The sequence below is a fragment of the Rissa tridactyla genome, chromosome 6 (genome assembly GCF_028500815.1).
Source record: "Rissa tridactyla isolate bRisTri1 chromosome 6, bRisTri1.patW.cur.20221130, whole genome shotgun sequence".
Classification (NCBI taxonomy): domain Eukaryota; kingdom Metazoa; phylum Chordata; class Aves; order Charadriiformes; family Laridae; genus Rissa; species Rissa tridactyla.
Genome location: NC_071471.1, coordinates 22,946,921 through 22,963,752, shown reverse-complemented (window position 1 = coordinate 22,963,752; position 16,832 = coordinate 22,946,921). Strand labels below are relative to the sequence as shown.

At 38.5% G+C, this 16,832-nt stretch overlaps 1 protein-coding gene across 2 annotated transcripts in view; it reads left to right on the top strand.

The window, feature by feature from the left end:
• Window positions 1-14,135, top strand: part of IRS1 (insulin receptor substrate 1) — a 56,965-nt gene extending 42,830 nt beyond the window's left edge. Inside the window, exons 2-3 of one of the 2 annotated variants that reach the window (XR_008466973.1) lie at window positions 10,126-10,191; window positions 13,062-14,135. The gene's annotated coding sequence lies outside the window, so the exon portion shown is untranslated. The remainder of the gene's footprint in view (window positions 1-10,125; window positions 10,192-13,061) is intronic. The other variant, XM_054205263.1, reaches the window with a different exon arrangement.
• The last annotated feature ends 2,697 nt before the right edge of the window (window positions 14,136-16,832 follow it).

Genomic DNA, 16,832 nt, shown 5'->3' with positions numbered 1-16,832 from the left:
AGTTTGAAAAGTTGAAAAGAATGTTTTTAAAGAGAGATTAATATGCAATTATTAAAACTGGAGAAAATGTAATAGAAAACGCTCATTACCAATATAGGAAGTATTTCTCTGAAGAAAGTAAGTGTTCTTTGTTTTTCCCTTCTCCTCCTTCCAAGATGATTCTTATTTCTCAGAGTCCTCGGAATTTGAAGTGGGAATCGTAATTTGGGTCTGACAACATGGAGGGTTGGGGGTGATTTGGTTTTTTTTTAACTGGGGCAGGGAGCTGTCCTGGTTTGGGACTTTTTTTTTTTTTCCAATAATGCAGTTGAACTTCCTTTTTCATGCTAATACAGCCCCCTTTAGCTCCTTTTTGTATATATGCGTACTTATAGGCAGTGGTGTTATACTCGTACATTCTGCACAATACCTGTGATAAATAGAAAATTAATGTTGCAGAAAAGTGTGATAAGCAATATACCTTCTGATAAAATTCTAAACTGACAGATATATATTTTTTTTTCATTATGACAACATAGTTGCAATGTTGTTTTCTTTTGTTCCGTATGTGATTTTAAATGATGAAATGTACTTTGCAAAAAAACTTTTTAATAATATGAAAAATCCGCTGTTACTGGAAAACAGATGGACTAAATAACGTAGACTGAGATCTCTTTGGTTGCTGTGTGTGTGGTTTGTTTTTTTGAAAAAGGCCATGAAAATGGAAGTTACATGACAAAAGTGCTAGCTTTATCTTAATTAAAGCCTTCATTTAAGAGAACTGGACCTAAAATTAGACATAACATTTTTGGCTCTGGCATGAAAATACAGATGGAAAGTAGAAGTCAAGATAGTTTCTGCTGTTCTTCATATGATCTCCTTAGTGTAGCAAGGGCATTCGGAGTCCCTGCCACTGGAGCTGCAGGGTTTCCAAACATGTACAAGAACTTAAAAAACAAATGCAGTAGTCTGCTGGATAAGGGAAAGGATACAGGGAGAATTTCGTATAGATTGCTTCTGAAAGCAGAAAAGGTTTTAAAAGGGATTATGCTATATAACTTCCTTACTGTGGAGCACTGGCTTTGGAAGTGACTTAGTACTGTGTGTCCTCAATGGCATAGCAGCTTGGTTACAGTCTTACTGTGGTTTGGGTTACCTTTGTAACAAAGATCAGAGTGGCAGAACTTTCTTGAAAACTGCACTGTTGCTTGTCACAACCACTGATATTTTTTTTACTATTTTTAAAATATTTTATTTTATTTTTTCCCATTGCTTTTCAAACTGCCTTTTTCCCATCTCAGGCACATGTCTGATCTGCACTTGCTCCTTGAAATATAATGCAGTCTTCTGTTTTTTAAATTATATCTATAAGGCTGAATGGAACATTACCCTCCTTGTTTGACCTCCTACATGTGATACACAATCCATTAAATCTCATGTAATATTTAAGAATTTAATACATTCTTTGCATAACGTAACAGTAATAGTACTGACAAAATACTGCTCCAAGCAAAACTGCTTATACCAACAGATGATCTGTGATCAGTGGAACTAATGAAGCCCTCTTTCCTATAGATTTGTTTTACATTTATTAACTGTCCCTGTTGTGCCCTTGTATACCCTCTGCCACTTTTCCTCTGCAGTATCTGCCAGACGGTGCAGGGGCTGTTGAGATGGGCGCTGGGGGCTGATGGTGGGGGCTGAGCAGCTTGCTCTGCCTTCTCGTGGAACACATGGATTAAAACTGTGCTTGCGGAAAAGAGTCCTTTACTCAGCCATGTTTTTTTGCAAAACGTACTGCAGCTTGGTGTATCTGAAACTTGATGTCTTTGGTTAAACTGAATTTTACATCCTGTTCAGAAGGTCTGCTCTCTGTTCTACCAATTACATAAACTCCATTTCTTCAGGAAACCACACCAAAGAAAACAGTGCAAGCTAAGGTTTCTGGATCATGGCACAACGTATGTTGTCTTCTTGGTGACCGTGTCACTTGTGGTGGCCATACCCTCCTTTCCTCTCCGATCACTTCACTGTCTTTGGGTTTTGTGCTGACTGTATTTCTACTTTGCAGCAGATGAATGTCTTTGCCTCTTCACTGGCTTGTTTTTTATCTGCCAGTTGGGCAATCTACTGAGCAGTCACTCTGAAGGAAAAGAAAATATTTATGTGCCTAGAATAGTTATTTTCAGAGTATTTTAGTCAATGGTTTTTCTGTGGTATGGCTGAACTGTAACACAGACTTCCATAGTGGGATACGCAGTTGTTAGAAGACCTGATGATGAAAGGAAGCACAAAGTAACATCCAACTCAGTAATTTGTCTTGAGGACCTTTACTTATGTATGCAAACGTTCACCCTCTTTCCTAATCCTGCTTGCTTTTCTTTCTACCACATTTCAGATTTTGAACTGCTAAATGCTAAAGGTATGCCTAGTTTTGGACATCAAGGAAACTATGCTCCATCATCAAGACTAATTTAAACAGTACTACAGTCAGTAAGATATCAGTTTCAGTAACTGCTCGTCATATAGTATTTTGTCAAACCATTTCTAAAACTGTTATTTGTGCTTAACTAGTATAATATTAAATGAATTTGTGTTTCAAGAAGATACCTTGTTCTGTCTAATGTGTGTTTTGAGTAACTTTTTGAATGAAGTTAATATTAAAGGATGATTAATATAACTTATCTGGGGGAAAGGTTTAAATGTAGCATCAATTACTTTTGTAATCACTGAGACTATCAGCGGTCCAACATAGTTAAAAATTCCTTTCTTGGTTAAGAAGGGTGGGTGGCCGATGGTACAAGTTCATGTTTTAGGTTATGAGAACATGGAGAACTTTCCATTTTATGAGATTATATAGTACGGTCATACGGTGTAATAAGGCTGAATTTTTATATATTTTGTCAAGGTCAATGTTTAGTGGATGTTTTCAATCAACGATTAACCAAGACATCTTAATGAGTTATGGTATCATGTACAGATCCTTTTGTGTGCGTGCTAAGCCTTTAATCTGTATTACTATATGCTTTTAATTTTCAATTGACTTATACTAATAGCTTCTAAAGGGTTATCCTTAATACTAGATCTGACAACTGATGGAAGATTTATGTGTCACAATAATACAGTATCTATCATCTAGAGAGATTCTTATTGATACTGTTGTGAACAACTTTCATTATATGGGGAAAATTTCCACTTGGCATGTTTTTTTTTAAAAAAAATAAGAATTATTGAATTAAAATGTCTGACTGCAAATTCTGAGAGGATAAAATCTTTTACCTACTTTAACTTTTGTTTGTGTAATTATACAGTTGCATAGTGGTAGATTGGTGTTAAAATTATATCAGATAATTAATGTGACTGTTGATTAGTTTCCCATTTCAAATCATGGCAACTGAACAAGTGAAGATTAGTCCATTTAAGCTGTTAGTAACTTTAAAATTTAATATTGGCAGTCATTCAGGCTTTTAGGATTTCACTGAATGACGCTTTAAAGAAACAGCAGTAAAAGACTCGGTTTGTCTGATTGATCTTTATAATTTGGATTTAATTCACAGCTGTATCCAAATTGGGTTCTCCCCTCCCTGAGAGCCTGACAGGTGCTGCTTCCTCTGTCCATATACTTCAGACTTGAGGTAGCTCCATTGTTTTGAATCAGAATCACATTTCCTTTGTTCCCTTTTATCACCCTGTATGTACTATTTTCCTGTTACTGTGGTTTCAGGAAATAAATTGTTTGACAATTGTTTTGAAAACCTAATCTATATACAAACAAGTATTTCAGTGTTTAAATGGTACAGTGATTAGTTTAGCCATGAAATACCTTAGAGCTCATTAAAGTGCTCAGCATTGTTTTTGATATTAAACCCATCGCAGTCCAGAGTATCTTGATTGCTAAATCAGTGGGAGTAGAACGGTAAAGCTCTTGCTCTGCCAGTAAAGGCTGATTTTCTTATGTTGGAATTTTGTGTCTTTCTCCACCTTTTCCTGTGTTGGAATTTTGTTTCTTTTTACAACTAAAAATTATATTTGCATGTAGAGTTTACTTAATTTTATAAATCTGTTTTAATGCGGAATAGTGCTTGACAATATATACAGTTCCAGAATTCACAAATGTTACTTACTTTCTTAAGCATTGATACTTTTGCCCCCACCCTCATGCATATGCTTTCTTGCAGTTTAAGAGCATGTATTAAGCAACTAATATTTCCCGCATATACCGTACTCTTTTTCAGTTTGTAGGCAGTGTTCAGGGAATTAGGCATTTTTTCAGTTCTTTTTATTCTCATCAATGTATGGCTGGCCCAGTGTTTAATTTATAGCACTGTGTCCGGATGCTGCCCTGCATCTGTCATCATGTGGGTGCTGTCAAGACACTTACCACCCTGCTGCCTGGCCCCTGACACAGCTTGAACTCTTCTGTCAGGTAGCAGCCCTCATCTCACTGTGAAATACAGAAGATTGAGGCACAAACCTAATTCCTTAGATTGTTATAGTTACTACGTGTGTTCGAGACATCGTGACTTCTCTTCCTCACAAGAAAATTTGATGAGGAAAATGCATGGCGTAGATATTTTACCTGTTTCACGTGAGGCCAAGACAAAGTAACTTGAGTAAAACTATATAGCAAATCAAACCAAGAAGCAGAATTAGATTTCAGGTCTTTCTGCGTCCAGTTGTGTGTTTGTCCACCTGCCTCTAGGTTGTATACCCCAGCCACAGCACTTTATTGTTGAAGAGCTTTTGGGCATGGCTGATGCTTTAGTTTTCAGTTGTCAGCTTGAGTGTCAAAGGATTCTGAACATTGGGTTTGAAGTGCTAGGAAGGGGAAAATGCCGTATGACTCCACCTAGAGAAGTTTTGCAATTTATGGCAGAGAGAGAGAAGGTAAAAAGGTCAGGTCAAATGAGCACAAATTACTAGAAACTAGAAATAAATTGTGAGTGTACGTGGATGTACATGAAAACACATTCTTACTGAAACAAATTCATGTCAGATGTCGTAGACTTGTAAGATTTGTTATCTACTTGTTCTACATGGGAGAAAACAATGGGTCAGAGCAGTTAATGTAATTAATTTGATGTCAGACTCGTGGTGCTATCTTGGTGAAAACCTAAATCTGTGGTTAAATAATTGTTTTCTCGTCCAGCTTCAAGTTGTAATGTTGCTTTACTGTTGCTTTTTGCTTTTTACCAAAGGCCTTCTCCTTTTACCTTCTAAAAAGCACTACCTCTGATTTGTTTTCAACTGTTATTTCTGCTGTATGGTACAGTTTTTCTATTAAGGCATAGCAAACTGTCAAAATAATGGATGCTTTGCTTCTACCTTGGCTTTCTAAGCTTCTTGTTACAGTTTTGTCAACTTTATGACATTTCGTTTGTTCTTATCCACTTCTGTTTTCTTGGCATGTTTTTCAGAATGTGTTTTCCAGCACCTCCTTGTTATCCTTTTTTGATATTTAATGTGCTGTTGTTCGGAATTGAGGAAGTGTTTCATCCAAAATCGCTGCAGAACTTCCTTCCCATGCTGCTGCCAGAAGTGCTGCAGACTAGCTACTTAATTTGCACTGGCAAAATTTCAAAGGGAAGGTCAGCTGGCCAGGTTATCCCCCTGTGGGGCTTCTGTATGTCTTCCCTTTAAATGCCATTTTTCTTCTGTCTGTTCTACTTTTTCCTCTTATTTGTCCATCGGGAGGAAAATGGCTCTAGCTAAGGCAAATGGTGTGAATCCTTGCTTTAAGGTGGAACTCTCACAATTTAGCATGTATCATGAGAATAGTTTCAAGGTAGTTGAGGCTATTTAGGTAGGGTTTTTTAAGAAGTTGTCAGAGAAAAGTAAATCTGGCAGAAAATGAGCATTATAAAGTCAGGGCAGAAAAGCACAGGAAAAAGTGGCAAAGTTTGGCTGCAGGAATGGGGAACCAAACCATAATGCCAGGAAAGGCATGTGAAATACAAATTCACAGAAAGATAATGCAAATGAAAACTCAGCAGCTGAGATCTAGTCTTATTATGTAGTAGCTGCAGGCTGGGTGTTATGTGTTCCTGAGCTCCACTGCTGATGTAATTTAGTTGATATAATATGAGCACAGCTTCAGTGCACTCAAGTTTGGTCAAATTTAATTGTGTATGTTTAAATTGCTAACAACCTGAGGGCGTGTGAGTGCATCTAAAGGCACACAAGTCATCTGCTTCCCCATAGGGAGAGCAGTTGTAATGATTCACAGCATTGGTGAGTTTTACTGAATTCCAAACTACGATAAAAGTAATTTAAAAAAAAAAAAAAAAGTGCTAAGAAAACTCCTTTGAGAAACAAATTGCATAATGAAGTTGTGTTTCTGGATTTCCCTTATTAATATGGCTGATATATAGTTATATGTTTGATAAAGATACTGAGCAGTGTTTTCCTCTTCCAAGGATACAGCCATACAAAGTACACTTCACTGTTGGCTTTCTTGAACTGGGAGTGGGTTATTGGGTCGTCAGGGGAAGCATGAATGCCCCAAATTCTTCAGGGTTAGACTCTGAAAACTTGGTGAACTGAACAGTAAATAATTCAAAAATAATGAATGACCCCAGCCATTGAATTTACAAGTTTCTTTAAATCTTAAAAACAGAAGCAATGTTGTCCTGTGAAGGCCGAAGCTATTAACTAGATGATACACATTTAGGTTTGATACCCCTTCTTATCATTGCAGTCTGGGGGAGGGGAGGAGAGGAGACCCTGGGACAGTATTGGGTTTATCTGAGGGATATCAAACACAAACAACGCTGCCAAGATATTAGAGAAGCATTATGAGAAGATTTGGGATGAACTTGGAGTATTGATCTCATGAGATCCTGCGTTCCCTGGCTTCATAGTAACATCATTATTTTTAGTCCTGAAACAAAGGGAATTTCTTTTCATGTAAGCTGGACTCAACCTTTAGCTGATTACTCAGCTGGACTACTAGTAAAGGAAGGGGACGGATCCAGATCTTCAGCCCTTACAAAACTGGAAGAAACAAGCATGAGAATCCCACTTATAATGTCACATTTTTTAGAGAGAGATACTCTTCCCATATTTTCCATTTCATAAAAACAAACAAAGAAAAATCGATGGGCTGCATTGTGGTTTTTTGGTAACTTCCTAGTGTTGGACAGTTGGGGTTTTTTTTTATCACTTTGCTGTATCACTGCAAGAAAAGTTGTAGAATTTCTTTACAAAACAGGCAATTGAATTTAAGCTCTTTCTTTCTAGACTTAGTCATGTCTTTTTTCTTTTACTCTTCAAGAAAAGCAAAAGTTCATTAACTTTTTTTTTCCAAAATTGAAAAGATTAAATATTTAATCAGAAATTCAGTACTTAAGTCAGTTTTGTTCAAACCCCTAACTGCTGCTGATTTTGTGTAATAGAGCAGGAGATCTCTAAAATATTTTTTCTACATACAAACTTGGTGAATTAGTTTTTTCCAGTATCTTTATATATCGGTGCGGAGACCTGGCTTGTTTCCTCCTCTTTACAGATGGAAATGCGCAAATCTGACCTCCGGTAGTGTCACTCTCCCGTGTTTGTTGCTTGGGGCAGGCAGTCCTGCCTGTGGCTTTCTGTCTGTGGCAGCAGCCTTTCTTGCTGACCTCAGGGATGGGTTTAGTTTTGTCTTGAGTGAGTTTAAATCAGGTTGACATGCTGTGAAGTTGAAATCAAACATACGAATTCTTTGCTGGGCAGAAGCTCATCCAAAGAATGTGTGTGGTTTAGTTTGTGTTTTCCCACTGTACTTACACCCCAGGAAATGGGTTCTTACATTTAAGAACCTGGTTCTGCTCAACATCTTATTCATCTTATTTTAAAAGTGCCTTAGTTTTTGTTTTTTCCCCACTTTCTCTTTCTGGGGAAAAGAGGAAAATCTTCCTCTGTGGTGAGGATTGCTTGTTTTCAGTGCTATGCAAGAGAGTGAATTTAGTTTGAACTCATAAGCAGAAAGACTGTACCACGTATTACTGGTCCTTTGGTTCCTCCATCAGTGAATGATTACCTATAATAATAAGAAAAAAAAGATGAAAACACCAAATCTGGTTACTCGGCCTGATAGGAAAGGACTTGGTGGAACCGGATCGTGGTAATTCCCCACTTCTGGCATTCACAAGGAAGCTGAAACACGCATTTTGGGGTACAATGAAGAAACGCTTATCTAGGCTTATTAAATGTAGATTATAGCCTGTCAAGTGAAATAGCAATGTTGTAATTACCTTGTTTAGTTCTATTTTGAATTCCTTTTGTTAGTACTCAAGCTGCAATTAACATATAGAGCAACCATTGTTTCTTCTTGCATTCCTTTACTCTTGCAACGGTCCATGTGAGATCGGGGAAACTGTACAACCTATTTGCATCTCTTTGAAAAGAACTTATTCGAGCTAGTTTAAATTTTGGTTGATGTTTTTAATTTATACGAATGGGATTCTTCCCATATCTGTGCACATGTTACTAATGCCAGGAAAAATGTCAACAGATACTACTTATGATCATCAGTATGGTGAGCACAACATGTGGATAAATTCAGCCTTTAAGTAGGTGTGCACCGTTTCATTATAATTAGGTGATGACTCATGCAAATGTCACCAAGACAAGAGCTGCAAATGAGTTTTTCAGGACTCCTTAATGTGTTTACTTTGTGTCAGGTTTCTAAAGACACTCGGCTGTACGTGCCCAGACAAAGGGTGCCCAGGCGGTGCGCAGACCGCGACTTGTGAAATTCTGCACCAGTCCCCGCTGTATTTTCATAATAACTATCTTTTATTTTGAGCTTTTGTTCCCGAGCTTTGTTTTTTATATTAGGTAGATGTGTTCACTATGCAGTAAATCACTGTTTAATCTACACAGAATAGGATACAATATATGATCCTAAATAACAAATGCATTTGCTTTTTAAAACCTTTTATTTGTAACTAGTATCTTTGACAGAGGAGTCTTCAGCGGGTCCATGTTGTTCATTGTTTCAAATGAGATGCTGGTGGGATATGTAGTTTTGGAGAATAGGTTTGATTTAGCAAGGTTGATGGCAGAGTTGGGAAATTCTTTTCCTTCGGCAGATCTGGAAGCAGCATTTTCTTCAGTCAGGAGTCATCTTTTCATTGACCTGGCTCTGTTACATGGAGAGTTGTTTCCTAAACAGATGTCCAGCTAACACTGGGAAGGTGTCACAGGGTACTAAGCAGGTTTGGGAGCCACATTTTGCCCTTGCATATTAATCAGTGACAAAGTAGCTGCATTTAGTTGCTGAAATGATCATGGAGCTTCAACAGCAGCTCCACTTTATTTTACTCGTTTTGAAATGTCGCTTTGGAAGGGCATTTCTATTGGTGTTTTACGGACAAGAAACATAGTCCTTAGTAGCCCTTAATAAATAAAAGTTTAAATTGGCTACTGGAAAGTCTTTTGCTTGAAGATCGCTTGAGTTTTTACTTTTGTTTCTTTTGATATATTTGTTCCTCCTTGGTTACTTTTCAAAGAGAATGGATTGTAAGGAAGGAGTAAGAATTACACTTTACGTGTATTTTAACAACACATCTATTTTATGTATGAAAATTCTGTTAACTTCAGGAAAGATATATTATTACATTGTCTAGACGCTTTGCTCTTAGAGAGTTCAAATTTTAAACACTCCTCTCCTTCTCTAGCTCCCTGATAATGGAAATAAAATGAAGTATCAACTTATTTTTAGTTACTGGATTTAAGAATGGGACTCCAGTTGTAATAGGAACTACAGTTAGCTGTGTCGTATGCAGCCTGGACTAATAGATTTGAGAAGAAAGTGTTGCCAGCTGGAACGTGCATGCGTGTTATCTGCATGTGTGTTGTAACAGATGTTGAGCAGAGACTACTTGTCAAAGGTACCTTGTAGTAACTTTTAAAGATGCTTGTTTGTTTCAAAACGTTTTTCTTGCATCACTAATTTTTTCCATAAAGTCAACCACAAGCTGCATTATTGGGGACTCCAGCTGAAGCTTGTGGTGAATAGGAAATAGATTAAACACAGGTTTTCCCTTTTCTCTGGTTGCCAACAGTGATGTCAGTAGTTTTAATGATCCTTACCTCAGCTCGCTGCAGTCCTAGCACACTCTATTAAAACACTTGTCTTCTGCACTGTTTTTATGTGTTGTTAAGGAAATGCTGATGGCTGTTGATAAGAAACAATGAAGTATCCAGCCGATGACTTCAATTCCCAATAAGGTACTTCCGCCTTGAAACACACTGTAATAGTTCGTTGAGGAGAGAGGAGGTTGAGATTGTTTTGTCAAAAATGTAAGAAATATTCTCTTACGTCCAGCAAGGAACATTTGTACGCTAAAATTGAGAATGGGGCTTTTTGGTATAAGTTATGCACAAACAAGAATTGCCTGGATTCAAGGCCTCACAGGTCGAGTGTATTTCCAGTGACCTTTTGCTCTCAGAATGACCAGCTTTGCTCTCGGAATGGCTGTTTTCTAGGCGTCTTTGTGTGCATTCAGACAGGACAGGCACTGCTGTCCTGTAATAGTAGCAAGGGTTGTCATTCTCAACAACACCATTTTTGTTTTGTGGGAAGAGGTTTGTCAGAGGAGTTGGGGGTGTGAAAACAAATCATTGCAATCAATGATCTCAGGGGGTATGTAGCAAAGTGTCTGATTTTTTTTCCCTGACAAAATTAGAAGAAAACAAAAGCTACTGATTATATTTTTATCAACGGGTGACAAGTAGATTTCCATGTTGTACTGCTGAAGATATTGGAGGTGTAATTACAAGCTGGAAACTGCTCCGTGCCCCTGCCTCCTGTCATACCTGCACCTGAAGTTTGTATGAAATGCAGCCAGTTTGTGTCCTGCATGATTCTGGCTCTTTATCCCAAGTGTCAAACTCTTGGATATTTCAGCCTGCTGTGTTTTTTGCACTCTTTTTACACATGCGCAGGACTCTAGTATGTGAGCGTCTGTGTTTCTGTAACTGTGGGTTTCCTCGGTATTATTTTCTTAGCCAATTCCTCTAGGAAGTGTTTTGTTTTTCAGATAGACTTGTTGCGCTCTTCCTTTGCGTTTCTGACTCCTGAATCCAGGAATGAATGCTCGCTAGTAGCAATTGTGATGATGTCTTGACCATATTAGTTGAATTGATGAGGATTTGGATCGGACAGACCATTTTGTTCAATACGTGATGTATTTGAGTTTAGATGACTTGAGTACTAGTGAAGAGGCATAATACTTGGTCCTGATACTGCAAATTGTTATTTATGTACTTAAAATCTCTTGGCAGGAAAAAGTCTGGCAATGTCGAGAAGCTGTTCCTTGCTTTCCTTCCATTTGCCCTGTACGTGCAGGGCAGGTTGGGCCACGGAGCCCAGCTGGTGGGCACCCAACGTTCCTCCAGCCCTGCTGGGTGTGGAACGCCCACCTCAGTTATGCAGCACGCAAATCACGCACGCTTTGCTCCTTCGTTTAAATGAAGCCATTTCTCCTTTGTCGCTCATCTTTATTAATAAAGTATGGCATTACTGGCTAATTTTAGGTCGAACGTAGTTGAAAGCTGCAAAGCTATGTGAAGCTGTATATAGATATTCGGGTAGGAACATTCCACTAGATCGCAATGTGAGTGCAAAAGAAAGTTGAAAGTAAATAAGAGATCTGTGAGATAATTCTCTGGGGAGTTTTCACAGCATACCACACATCATTTGCAGGGATAGGCTTTCCTTTCACTTGAAGGACCACACAAAGTAAATTCTGTTTCTTGGGCAATTAAAGAATATAGGACAGGAGGTCTTTTCAGCTTTTTTACTCCAGTGTGTCTATGGGAAGCCTGTATTTGTACTGAGGAAAATGCGCTGTTTACCTATCTTTTCAGGAGCATAGTTAATATCAAATATAGAAATAGACACACTTTTATGTAAAATCTAAATCTTGCTTCATCAGATTTTAGGTGAAACTCCTGAAATGTAAATGATGGTAGTTCTCTAACCCCAGTTAAAACAAAAATAGTATTCATTTCAGTGGTGTGTTGTTCAGTCCCCAGTGGGTATGGCTGCCTGTGATGGTAGTGCGAAGAGAGGAGGACGGGGCTGTGCTCTGGGGTGGCTTGGGGATTGCGTGGCCGCCTGGCTCTGCGTGCCTGTGGCCAGCCATTGCGGCAGGGCCTGGGGTGCAGCGGGGAGGCACCCCACGGGCTGCCACCTCCACCCTGTGTCCTCCAGTGGGGACAGGGCCAAAGCATCTGCTGCAGGGTTGCAGGCAGGACAGGAGGCACACGGGTACCAAGAGCAGCCCACTGCGCACTACGTCGCTGGTGATCAGAGCCCTTATACTGATGACCTGCCTGTGTAAAATCAACTGAAAAGCGGAGTTGAGAGGACTTGTTGACAGAGAGAATTGCACTATGTGCTAGGTCAGGGAGGCTGGAGCCAAGAGATGAGGAGGACTGGTGGGACAGGGTCAAAGGCAGCTTCTGACGTTCATTCCCCAATAAACCTGTGCTGTGCCTTATTAGGGTTGCAGGACCCAGGCCTCTCTCAGAGAGAGAAGCCGAATGTAAACAAACTTGTGGATTTTCTGGATGCAATTTTTTTTGGTAATTTACATGTCAAAAGGGAATGGTAATTCTGCACCCCTAATGCTCCATTCCTAGGTCATCCTTCTCATGCAAGCTGTGGTATTAGCAGGTGGCCAGGAAGCCCTGCAAGGAGCCCTGATATCTGATGAATCTTTCTTGCTGTGGGTAAAAACACCACCAGCAGGCTGATGGTTTGAGCTTTTCTTTCTCTTGGCACGGGAGCTTGTCGTAGTTAATCAGTATGGACACTTAAATTGTTTCTGCTTAGGTGAATCTCTTGCAAGTTTTAAATGTATTTCTGACTGCTTTGAATTTTATTGCCAACATCTGTTTTAAATGCTTTTGGGATTCAGATGCTTGAGTACAGTTCAACTGTGTATGCCATAATTTTTCAAGGCGCTAACATTTTCAGTTTGGATGATAACTCTTTTAAATAAAATTTAAAAAAAAAGGAGGGGGAGGGAAATAATTACAGAAAAGCGTTTAGAGTGCCCATGATGCTAATTTTCTTTCTCTTTCAATTTCAGAATGATGACCTATACAACCTCAGCAAATCCTTCTTGTAACTCATGGGTATCAAGACTATAAATGTTTCATGCTATCACAACTAGGACCTCACCTCCTCCTCTTCCTCCTCCTCCTCCTCTTCCTCTGTAAATGGGTACGATGCATCCAGTTCAGTTTGTTTACTTTACACAAACCTCAGGAGTTAGTTGACTGAGCTGCACATCCTGTGTTGTGCCAAGCAGAAGCACTGTGACACCTGGACAATGAGTCTCTCTTACTTCATCCTCTACCATAAGGACTTAGCTGGCCACAATGAACTGATGTGCCCACCACTGTGTCATGGTGAGAATGGGTATTTTACTAGCACATTTACACAACTTCATTTGCTGCTGAAAACCTGTATGACAAATCATCATTGTAAATTATTACATACAAAACTTAATGTTGGTTGAAGAGTATTAAATATTTAACATAGGTTTTGATTTATACATGTACTTTTTTAATTAAAATGTAACTTTTCCTACAGCACATCTTTTTTGATGTGGAACTGAGGTATACTATATTCTGTTGTAAACAGAGTGGGAAACCTGCTTAAAACAAGGCTTCTAAGAATAGAGTAGGGTACTATTCTTGTTTTAAGATTGTAATTCAGAAAATAATATAATATGAGTCATTGGTCCCTGGGCCTTGATTGTACAGTCATATTTACTGATACTATCAGTTGTAAGATAACCCTGATGTTGAGTTGAGTTCTTTCCAAAAGAAAAATAATTTTGTACTCCTTGTAAAATAATAGTCTGTATTAACTACAATGAAGACAAACATTACTGTACATGGTATTTACAAGTGTCAACTTGAATTCATCACTTGCACAGGAACTGACAAAAAAAATCGGTAAAAAGAAATCAAAGTCTTCCATTGTATATATTGTAAAGAAAAAAAAACAACCAACCAACCAACCGAAATCCACAAAACAAATTGAAAACAAAAAAGGGTTGAACTTTTCCAATTGACTCTTTCCCTGGAATGAAAATGTGGGTGTTTGTAAATTCTGAAAATCTCTTTCTATATGTAATAAACTAGATACTGTTTTATCTGCTGTAGTGGTTTTTTGGTTTTTTTTGTTTTCTTGGTAAGCCGTCTCAAATATCTCAAACTGTCCCACCAGGTTTCTTTGATGTTTCCATTGTGTGTATTTGAGAATGGTTGTGGAGCACCATAGCTTAAGAATAAAGTCAAGTGTAATTAGGTGTAGCAGGGAGTATGCTTCCTTGAATTATTTCACTAAAGCTCTTATTTCAGTTTTCTGGAGAATCTTCAGGATACAGCCCTCCTTCCACTTAAAGTTGGTGGAAGAGTTCACAGCAAGTGAAATCACTAGAAGCCATAGCAAGACTTCAGCATAGAACTTAAAAAGAACGGCCCAGATGATTGTCTGGAAATCGGTGCAAGAGGAAGGATGAGGAAGAATTCTTCTGCGACTCTCCTGTGCTGCGCTCTGGTTCTATGCAGATAAAAATTGTTTTGTGCATAGCATTTGCGGAGCCTTAATTCTTTTGGGGACTGGAAAAATACTGAGATCACGTATTTCCAAGTAAAATGTTCTTGAAGTGATAATTGAACTTGAAGACATGTCTGGTCCCTGTTGGTCCCTCCTCCTGCTTCTGCGAAGCAACTCCATGGACCAGCGCACATTCGACAGGATTCCTATTATATCAGGAAAAGGCAGGCACTCAAAGCATCAGCTCTCCCTGTGGGAACGCTGTCACACCCTCAAAGGAGCTATTTCTTTCCCCTGAGATGTTTGTGATGTCTGGGATTAGGCTGTGGTTAATGCAGTGTCCTCTTCTGACTGCAGTATAGATGAAGGGGCCATTGCACAGCTATTTTGCACCTTTCCTTTTGCTGGAGGCTTACCATTCCCTTACATCTGCTGGTATTATTGCACATATATAACCGCTTTGACCATGTCTAGTCAAAATATTCACTTAAGAAAGGACTTGCAGCTTAAGAATATTTAAATCATTGCAGATCACTGGGAACAATTGCATGAGTGGTGATGCTGGCCGATTTGAGGATGGTGTTGCATGGCAAGGCTGCAGCCTGAGAAGGACGTGTGTCTGCCCAGGGTGCTGCCTCTGCAAGTCTTGGCCTTTGCTGACAGAACAGTCTCCTCCCAAAGAGGCTGATACCAATCAGTAAAGGACACCAGCCTTTGCTTCTTTTTTATGTAGGAAAGGACAAGTCGATCCACAGTAGCTTGCTTATTACTCTTGATAAACATTGGTATGTATTTTTCCAAAGAACCATTAATACCTAAGAAGGCAGCACTTGCTTTAAAAAGAAAGCCACGTGCATCAGACCAGTACTTACATTTGTAAGTTACCCATTTTCATTTTAACTTAAGATCCTTCTTGTTGTTGTTTGTTTTTTTTTAATGGGGTTGAGTTGCAATGAAAACCTGCATGTGTTCTGAAGTAAAAATATAAAAAACCCTCACCCCCCAACCCTTTTGCTCACAGCCTTCTCCAGCTTAATGAATTAACATAAATGTTCACTGTGTTGGTTTGGTTGCTAAATATTAGCTCATGTTGATGTTAAAGTGCCTTGGATAGAACAGTATTTTATCGCCATTGTGCTTTGCATTGTTTCAGATAATTTGCATGCTCTAGCAATTACTGAAATAACAGGTTTGTAGGTACCGGAAGCTAATGTTAAGTTTTAAAAAGCATTAGTGAGTACGTTTAATCCTGGTAGTAGTATTTCACGGTGATATGTTTGTGTGCAAATTTTGCTCATAAAATATGCATTTTAAAAAATTGTAGGAATTGGCAATAGTCATTACGGAAGGGAATGGGGGGGGGGAGGATAGTGCTGGTCTGGTAGGTTTCCGTTCATGTTACTAGTAATATGCGGCCAGAGAAACAGTTTGTTAATGATGTTAACGTGCATTGGTTTTATGTTAATCATTACTTTTTTCCTAGTGAAATTAAACTTGCCTGTTAAGCAAGTGTTTTGAAAAGGCTTTTGAAGCAAAAGGCATTGATAACCAAACCTGAAACTCTTGATTCTTTTCTTGCATAGATTTTTAGTCTTATAAATTGCAAACTTTAACAAATAGACCATTATGAACTGAACCCTTTTAAATAAATGCCTCAAAAATATGGTGCTCTACTATTTTACCCTTGTTCTGTGTGCCACAGAACAGATTATCATGTCTTTAAGTTTGAAAATGTGCAAATGGAATCAGTCCTGTATTAGCTAGTAAAACTCAGACGCTCAGGAGTTTATTTTGCTCTGAATTTTTTTCAAGTGGAAGTTTCTGGTTATTATTTGAGTTCCATTCTGGCTCTATTACTGGGACAGCTTCAGTTTATAAAAACTCAGTACTGAATGCATTTATTAGTGCTATTGGTTGAAAATGAATGGGGTTGGAAAAACCATTTGAAGCAGTCTCCAGGAGCACAAGCAACACTTACAGACTTGGGTTTTTGCAAGGATTGCTGTGTTCAAGCTCAATTTGTTGCTGAGTTGGCACGTATGGTGTGGAACTCTAAATAAATTTTTGTCCTTGTAGTCTTTGATAGTAACCTCTTTAACTACTATTTAAATTGTTATATGTCTCGTATATTGTTTATTAATATTTTTTTTCCAGCAAAGGTCCAAATTCAGAAAGCAAAAAGGAAACTCAGGCCACATTTATAAGCATGTTCTAGTGTTGTAGCCTTACTTTCTGCATATTTGAGAACTAAGTATCCGTGTCCATCTTACTACCAGCTGACTTTTAGCTG